The following is a 9,453-nucleotide window of genomic DNA, read 5'->3' as shown; positions in this document are numbered from 1 at the left end:
TGTGTGAGTTTCAGGGTTTAAAGTAGGTGTAGCTAACTCCCCCTTTTAGGTAACGATATGATTTGATCTTGGTGATTAGGTAAGATTAGGTACGCTTTTGGGAGTTAACATAATTAAAAATGTCAAAATCCTGGTTAATATTTTGTTTTTGAATAACCGTAAGGTACTGGATCTTATAATTACAAAGTATTTAATTCCGTTATAACTAACAACTTTTATACTTTCATTTTCAGTACAAATCATCCATTTCTCCAAGTTTGTATCATATCATTTATATTCAAAACACTTGTTGGTTTGAGTATAAAAATGTAGTAAACAAAATATAAACAAGAATTTGGCGCAAACGCGCGGAACTGAGGAAATGCCGCGTTACATTATGATATAAATGTCGTCGTTTTACTAACGCGGCATTTTAATGGAAATAACTCGTAAGGAATTTGTCTATCTATTTTAGATGGATATTTTGTTACAATAATTGAATTTAAAGTATTTAAAAGATATATTTTATATTACATATATTTTGTACATCGCTCTAATGCAGCAAACTAGGGAATGTGAAGAGATTTTGTTGTAGATTAACCCATTAGTGCCGAACCGGGCATCAAAACCCGGTTCCGAAAAATGGAAAAAAAACCGGTTTCCGGCTTCATAATTGCATCATTCTCAGAATGAATCCCCCCTCTACTACCCTGACTTTCATTTCCCCCTGGAGCAGGCAGTTTAGCTTACTTCAGTTTGCTGGTATAGCTCAACAAAATTTGAAAATCATGAAAATTCAAAACACCCTTCTAACTTTTTTGTTTTTATAGTAAAGTCGCTGATTTTTTTTGTGAAATCTATTGTTTATTGACAAGTACATCTACTTGTGAATTCGTTTTATTCAAATTATAATTTTTTATATGATTTTTTTGTCGTTTTTTTACGCCCTATTATGACCCGGTTCGGCTTGGCCATAAATACCCGAAAATTTTAAAACCCGGCTCGGTTTCGGTTTTTATTACCCGGTTTTAACTTTTCAACCAATAAAAATAACAGTTTACGTCATTAGTAAGGGTTTGAGCCACCCTAATAACCCTAGTAATCTCTATAGGTGTCACCCAATAGTTTTATGCTCGTTTTCTGATATGTAACACCCAAATTTTATATGTTCTTTTTTTGTAGTGTGTGTCTTTTAAAACTTCGAGCAACGGGTTTTTTTACCCGAAAACGGCGGCACCTATAGCCGAAACACTAAATTTGAAATAAATCGCTTCGTATTATACTTGTAGCTCTTTAGATTACATGAGGTTGTGTAGTTTTCAATTACGGATCGTATCAAAGTTCTAAAAAGTGTTCATCTCACTTTTGGTGTTCAAAAATTACATTTTTCGATTTTTGGTCAAAATAACCGGGTTTATACAGGTCCACCGGGTTTTAAAACTGGGGGAAAGCACCAAAAACGGGTGTTAATGCCTGGTTGGTATTTATGGCCAAGCCGAACCGGGTTTTTTTGCAACTTTCCTGTGCACGCCACTAGAGCAAAACAAAAAAATACGAATTCCGTTTTGACCATTATAAAGCTTCCCTGAAACTTACAGCTCGATCGGCCCATAAAAGTGGCGCTCGGCACTAATGGGTTAAGTCAATATTTAACCAGAAAAAAAATCCAACTTAAAATGTTTCAGTTTATATGTTTATTTTCTTTCCATTCTAACTCTCGGGGTCTATTTAAAATTCTAAAATACTAATTTTACAGAAGGCCCCGGCTCAACCCCATAATAAATTGTCACATCTAAGCATGATTCAAAATCTGTTCTACAAAATGGAATAATAATTTTTATGTGCCTCACGCCTTCATGGAAAATCTTTGTACACATACATGGTTGTGAATTTGGCTTTGATACAAAAAGTCTACCCCTAAAAAAGGCCTATTTTACTAAAGGTCTACCCCTACAAAAGATCTACTCCTACTAAAGGTATACCACTGCAAAAGATTTACTCTACAAAAGGTCTATCCTAACAAAAAAATCTACTCCTACAAAAGGTCTATTGATACAACTATATTGTTACATAAACATCAAATTAATTTAATTAATACACAAATAATTTATATAATCATTAATAAAAGCAAATTAACTAATATACAAATAATTTATATAATTTCTGGGTTTGACGGTTGTAGCCTTATTAAGAAGCATCATGTTTAAAACTGTCATATTAGATATCCCCCCAACTCTTAAGACTGATCATGTATTCTTTTATGAAGGCAGGATTGTTGTTTGCAATAGCTGCCTTCATGTCAGCCATCCTTTCCTGATCCTTGCTTGTCCTTCCAGGGTTGAGATCAGAGTAGTTGCCAGCTACACACTGCTGGAACTTGGTCCTGGCAAATGAATCCTCCATCTTAGAGTTGTTAATAATCCTGAAGATGATGTTGGTGCCCACAGTAGCATTTAAATTTCAGTTAAACACCTCAACAGAATTGTTTGTGGAAATGTGGCTGATGATGTTTCTCCAGTCACAGCATTAACTCTGAGCACATAGTTGCTTTCAACATATGCCAGGAATGAATCAACAGCTTCGTTGTCATCACTTTAGTTGTCTTAGAAGGCACAACAACTTTTTCTCCAACTGGTAGCTTCTAAGGTGTATAGAAGCTCCAATCCCACCTGAAAGGCATCATCACCATGGAACAGAGACAGACAACCCTTCTGCCTACCTGGAAGAAAAGGTTTTGGTATTATCCTCTTAGAAATTTTTTTTTCAATATTGAAAATTTGAGTACCCCCCCCAAAAGCGAACTATAGAACTCTGGCCGCAGCGCTCGGCTCCCTAGCCGCAGCACTAGGCCCCATTGCCTGCCTAGCCGCAGCGCTCAGCCCCCTTGCCTGCCTAGCCCCAGCGCTTGGCTCCCTAGCCTAAAACCTAACCTAAAATAGTTGTTCGTCAGTAGTCGAGGGGGGGGGGGGGGGGTACAAAATTGAAAAAAATTGAAAAAAATTTTCTAAGAGGATAACGCCAAAGTTTTTCTTCCTATGGAATCTGCAGCTGACTATCTCTTTGGTAAACATAGCTTGTGCAGCTTTGTTAATTACAGCTTTAAATTCAATACTGATAGATTCTGGAAAAGTGCTGACTGTATCCTTGACATGTCGAAATGCATGTATATTTACTGCAACAGATTTGCTTGGAAGCAATATGAATACTGCAGGATACATTTTCTCTGAGGGAGAACAACCAGAACCAAAAATCATGTAAAGTTAGGCAAACTGGTTCGATACAGTCTGCAATAGAAAAATGTGCACTTAATAATTATATAAAAACCTATCTATAATACAAAGTAGCTTGATGTCTGTCCGTCCGTCCGTCTGAAGCTTAAGATCTCGGTAACCACTGAACCGATCAGATTTTACTCTTCAGGGTATATACGTATTGGTCCTGTAGTGGTTTTAAGCTATTTTCTTGGGGGGTGGGACACCCCAAACCCCCCAAAAAACAAAAAAATCCTCCTCCCTTTTTTTTTTTTTTACAGATTTTGCAAATTCGTTATTTAATCGCTATTTTTTTTTTTTTACGAATTTTGCGAATTTGTTATTTAATCGAGAAAATGTTTTCCTGCTGGGTAGGTGCAAAAATTTGCGATCCGTTCTGCTGGCTAAGTAATAGAAGATGTAATTATACCTCTTGGGGCAAAGCTGCTAGTATATCATATATTGCTTACTTAGGGGACAGTATGTTTTACAAAATAAAGTTTTACCTCAAACATGCCATCCATGCACCACTGCTTGCACTCTGCTAATATGCAGTGCCCAAACTTATAATTAAGTACAACACCATCATCAAGCTTCAAAGCAGACAACAGGAAGCATTCTCCAGAGTCTAGGTGTTTGTGTTTATCTAGAAGATGAATCACATCTTCAAAAGTCTTCAACAAAATATCTTCACCTAGATTCTTGTGCCTAAACAATCATATGCACAAATTTATTTTCAAAAATCTTAACCAAACTTACTCTGACCCCTGCCTAAAAACACAATATGTTATTGCAAAAAGAAATAAGATATAAATATGTATAATTATCTATGTATATTAAATTCTTGTATATCGTTTGTTTATTTTACACCAAATCAAAGTGTTTGTACAAAACAGCTGATAAAAAAAGATTAAAACATAAAAATATTGTTAAAGCATTATACAGGGTGCGCGATGTATCCTCGGACTTTCTCTAATTTCTAAACAAATGAACATAAATTTGCCTAGTTTAAAGATTTTAAAAACTGGAAAGCAAACTAGGTATATTACTATTAGATCAGTGAATAAAATCACCGCCAGCATCAATCACTGCCTCTACCCGCCTCCTCAACCGCCAGCAGGCCCAGGTCAATATGTACACGTCCAAGCTGGTGAAGATCTCCTTGATAGTGGCAATGAGGGAGGTCTTTGTGGAATGGGCACTAAGTGCAGTCAATAATTTTTTTTGGGTGGAAAATTAGTGCAGCTACTTTAAAAAAGGTAGTTAAATAATAATTAGTTTATGAAAAAGTAATTTTATGGTAAAAGATCCATCTAAATGACATTTGAAGTTCAAAATTTTCTTAGAGTAAAATTTTAATTTCGAAGACAACATTATTATATTTATAATATACGCAGCATTTATAACAACTTTAAAATCATCGTTACGCAACAACCAGTGGACGGATTTTAGATTGGTCAACGGATTTGAATTTATTACAACCAGGACTATTTTTTTGCCACCTTGGACGACTAAATCGGCCAAGGAATAACCGGCTACGGTATTTTTAAACTTTACTTCTATTTTATGCAATTATTATCATGTCTACAACTTTAAAATCATCGTTACGCGACAACCAGTGGACCGATTTTAGATTGGTCAATGGATTTGAATTTATTACAACCAGGACTATTTTTTTGCCACCTTGGACGTCTAAATCGGCCAAGGAATAGCCAGCTACGGTATTTTTAAACTTTACTTCTATTTTATGCAATTATTATCATGTCTACAACTTTAAAATCATCGTTACACGACAACCAGTGGACCGATTTTAGATTGGTCAATGGATTTGAATTTATTACGACCAGGACTATTTTTTTGCCACCTTGGACGACTAAATCGGCCAAGGAATAGCCAGCTACGGTATTTTTAAACTTTACTTCTATTTTATGCAATTATTATCATGTCTACAACTTTAAAATCATCGTTACGCGACAACCAGTGGACTGATTTTTGATTGGTCAACGGATTTGAATTTATTATGACCAGGACTATTTTTTTGCTACCCTAGACGACTAAATCGGCCGAGGAATAGCCGAATACGATATTTCAAAACTTAACATGAAGAAAATGTGGGCTGATTATTTTAATCGGCCGAAGTCGGCCGGCCAATAACAAAAACAGCTTGCTAATACTGTTCCAATTTGGTTACACTTTTAAGGGAAGGTTTATAAATGTCTTAGGGTTGGTTTAAGGCTTTGTTCCTGACCTCCATCAGACTCCCCAATAGGATAAGGATCAAACAACTAATATTCTAATATTATAGCTTCTAAAATCCTTATTTCTGAACCAATTTAAAAAAAATAAAGGTCTAGCTGCACAGTTATGGGACCTGGAAAACGATTAAAGCAATCGTTATATGCGTGGAGTGAATCATAACAAAGATATTAAAAACTGCATGAAGATTTCGGGTTTGCAGAGTTATAAAATTTCAAGAAAATTTTATATCTAGGATATAAACTTTTCAGATAATTGGCAATTAAAATCCTTATTTGTATCAAAAAAGGTAATAGCTGCACTATTTTTCCAAATGTTATAGTCATTTTAGAGAATATTGACTGCACTTAATGGGCACGTCTATTGGTGCATGCTTTAAAGTAGCCCCAGACCCAAAGGTCCATTGAATAAAGATCTGGCTGCTGTGAGGCCCCATTTTCTCAGGAACATGAGTAACCTCAGAATCCAAATTCATACAAATTTCAAGCTACCCTTTGACACGGAGGCCTTTATTTGGACCACAGTTGAGCTAGAACAACGTTCTATACCTTTTTAGAAATGGCATGAAGATTCAGCTAGGGTTGTCAGTGCAATTAATAGTCTAAATTGAGTTATTAAGTTCCATATGGTTCTCTAACGTTGAGAACAAAGAAATTTTCACAAATTTCAGTTACTGCATAATCATGACAAGAAAATCAAAATTAGTCATTTAAAATTTTGAACAACTTTGCTTTTATAAAGTCTGTCATGAGGCTAACTTTAATAAATCAACAAATTTTGACAGGAATAAGTAAGTTTTACCTAGGAATAAAACACATCCATCTTTATTTCTTTTTTCTTAGGTGAGAAAGGTTTTCAGTTCAACCCATCAATTTTATAATTACTTCAGAATTTTTCATTCTTTTTGGAATCTTGCTATAATTTTCTAGTATGAAAGGCTTTGCTAACATCAAACTGTAACAAAGTGCGTTTTTTTTGTGCAGCAACACAACTTACAGATGCTGTAATTCTTATTCTTAATAGGTCCTGGCACTCCAGCGGATAGCAGACTGGAGTCTAACCTAGATTCTAATCCAGATGCAAACAGGTTTGTTTTGAAATGAAAAGAAATACCAATATTGAGAAAAAATTTCGAACACAAATTTATCCCATTTTCAACTATATTTCATTTTTTTTTTTTTGAGATCCAGTGTTTTCAATAGTGTGAGATTGGCATATATATAATAATTTATAGAGTAGCTATTCTACGAGAAAACAATGAAAATTCGTGACATAATGGGAATACTTGATTTGTCGGAAAAAATAAATACTGAATTATGCTTTAGCGAAGAAACTGTTGTTGAAGCTGCACGCAGAAGACTGGCGAAAGAACAACAGATTGTGCCACAGGTTGATGAGCCATTAGTTCAGATTGAGGTAGAAGAAGCGGCACCGAGGTAAGATTGTACATCAACAATATTGTTCATAGGCTTTGTCCCAACTTAACCCCCTACCCCTTAATAATTCTTATCCAGTGGTGAATTGTTTAGGTACTCATACTGTTAGATTTTAATTACCCTTCTCTCCTATTTTAGGTCAACAAATGGCGGCGGTGCCAAGAGGAAGAGGAAATCGGGGACTGGCGGTAAGAAATTAAAACTTCACTTACTAACTAGGGGCATAGTCGATAGTGGTCATTAAAGTAATCTGCGAGAATGTGCCATTTTTTTGCCAGATTCTTGTAAGAATCGGAATCCGGTCCAAAATTTGATGGATTACCATCCCTACACTGCGAATTTGAAAAGAAAAAAAGTTGACCCTCAAAATTCCACCTTGAAGTGATACTTTTCTAATAGTTTATAGTCCACTAAGTCGTAAGCAGTAAAAATTAAAATCCATTAAGTCCCATCTAACGAGTTATTGGCATCTTTTTGCACACATTTTCGCAAACGGCGATTATTTCCTTTATTTGGAGTTTTGATTAATAACATTTTCATAAAAGTTTTTAGTAATAATCATTTAAGATCCATTGTTGAGAAGAAATGACTGAAAAAGTGTGTTTCCATGCAAAATAAGCTTAAAATCTAATGATTTTAAAAATTAGCGATTTAAAAGTAAAAAAAAATATTTTTAGCTTTCTGATAGCCTGAATATGTTTAATTTCGTTTTTTTTTATATAATCTATTCTATAAAAGGACAGGCATATTCTTTCAGATTTGAAAAAAATATAAAAAATAAAATATCGGAATTAATCAAAATTAATCTATAGCCTTTAAAAAATACTTTTGATATTTTTAACCTATATAATCAATAAAATCAACGGAAAATAAAATATTTTTATAAAACAAACTTTTGGAAAAGGTTTAAGATAACTTCATAAAAGTAGCATTTAAGTAGGATATTTTTCTTGTCTTTTAAAAAAATGCAAATTAAACATAGTTAACGACTATTTAATTAGCAAGAATGGTAATAAAATATTTCAATAACTACTTAAACCTTTTTGTGGCCATGTTATTTACTTAAACAGAAATTCTATTTTGTCAGAATTAAAAAAATAATGAAGTATTTTCAAAAAAGCTTGCAAAATAAACGTAATTTTATCAAACTTCCTCACAGTTTATAGAGGGTATTGTTGTAAAATGTTAATTATCAAAATAAAATCTTCAATTTTCAACGTTTAAAACACCTAAAAGTAAATTCTAAGCAAAATTAGATTTATTCCCTAGATTTAGAGTAGCTGCGCTACTTAAAAAACATCTAGTATTAAAACCAATCAGCTGATCAAATTGCTATAGACATCATTTGTTGGGTTGTTATTATCTGAAACATTTATTTTCTTTTTAATTCTAAAACGATGCTTGCCATGCTAAAAACGCTACGCCCCCAGCAATCATTAGGGGCACTAGAATTTAATCCCCTCTATTTTTTAATTTAAGTGTTACAAAAAAAACAAGGACCACATCTGTTCAGCGGATAGCGAGTTCCTTTGCTAGAGACAGATATACATACATCCTGTTATTTCCATATAAGGACTAGCAGCTACGTACCCTTAAATCCTCTAGGGACACTTGGGGATAGGAAGGGGAGGGAGGGGGGGGGGGGTGGAAAGTCGCAACTACACTTAAGATCATAGTTTTTCAAAAATTTTAGAGGGTTATTTTTTGTTAGGAGCAATTTTTATATAGTGGAGGTACCCTTTCCCAAAATAGTTATAAACATGGCCAGGACATATATAAAGCTTTGATGTAAAGAAAAACCATATCTGTCTAACAGTTATCGAGATCCTTTGAGACAAATAGATAAATAGACATCTTGTTAATGTTATATAAGGATAAAAATCAAAGACGCCCAAGCTTTATTTTGGGATTCAAATTAAAAAAAGAGTTATGCAACAGGTTTGTGGGTAAAATGATGCACGGAGTATCAAAATGCAGTTTCACACTAACTTGAAACTTTTATATTGTGGGATCAGAACAAAAATTTTAGTATTATTTTTTTAGGAACATTCTTCTTATTAATATTTTTGACAAACTGTATTTGTGATATATTTATATTCATGAAAGTACCCCCATGCAAAAATTTCAGAACAAACTAACATGCTAAAATTTATTGGGTTATACTTTGATCATTGTCAAAATAAAACATTTATGACAACAACCATCAGTAGCAAAGCACAAAAAATCTTGTAATGGTCAAATGCACAAAGTGAGAGCAGATGTTAAGTTTTCTTAAACTGTTTATAACCTATTTTTTTATCATATATCAAAAATATACTATGACACTAGTAGAATCAGACTGCAGAGCCCAAATTTGAATTAAGTTCCCAATAAACTTTTTTTGGGAGATTTAAAAATCAATTTTATATGTTGCTGTGATCATTTTGATGGAAGCAAAAGCATTTTTTAGTTTGGGGTTAAATTGTTTCTTACAGAAGAACAATTTGATGTGATTCAGATTATATCAATTCAATAATAAAAACTCTACTCTG

The sequence above is a fragment of the Acartia tonsa genome, chromosome 8, assembly GCF_053477335.1.
Source record: "Acartia tonsa isolate MP-2025a chromosome 8, ASM5347733v1, whole genome shotgun sequence".
Taxonomy (NCBI): domain Eukaryota; kingdom Metazoa; phylum Arthropoda; class Copepoda; order Calanoida; family Acartiidae; genus Acartia; species Acartia tonsa.
Note: the sequence above shows the minus strand (reverse complement) of the source record.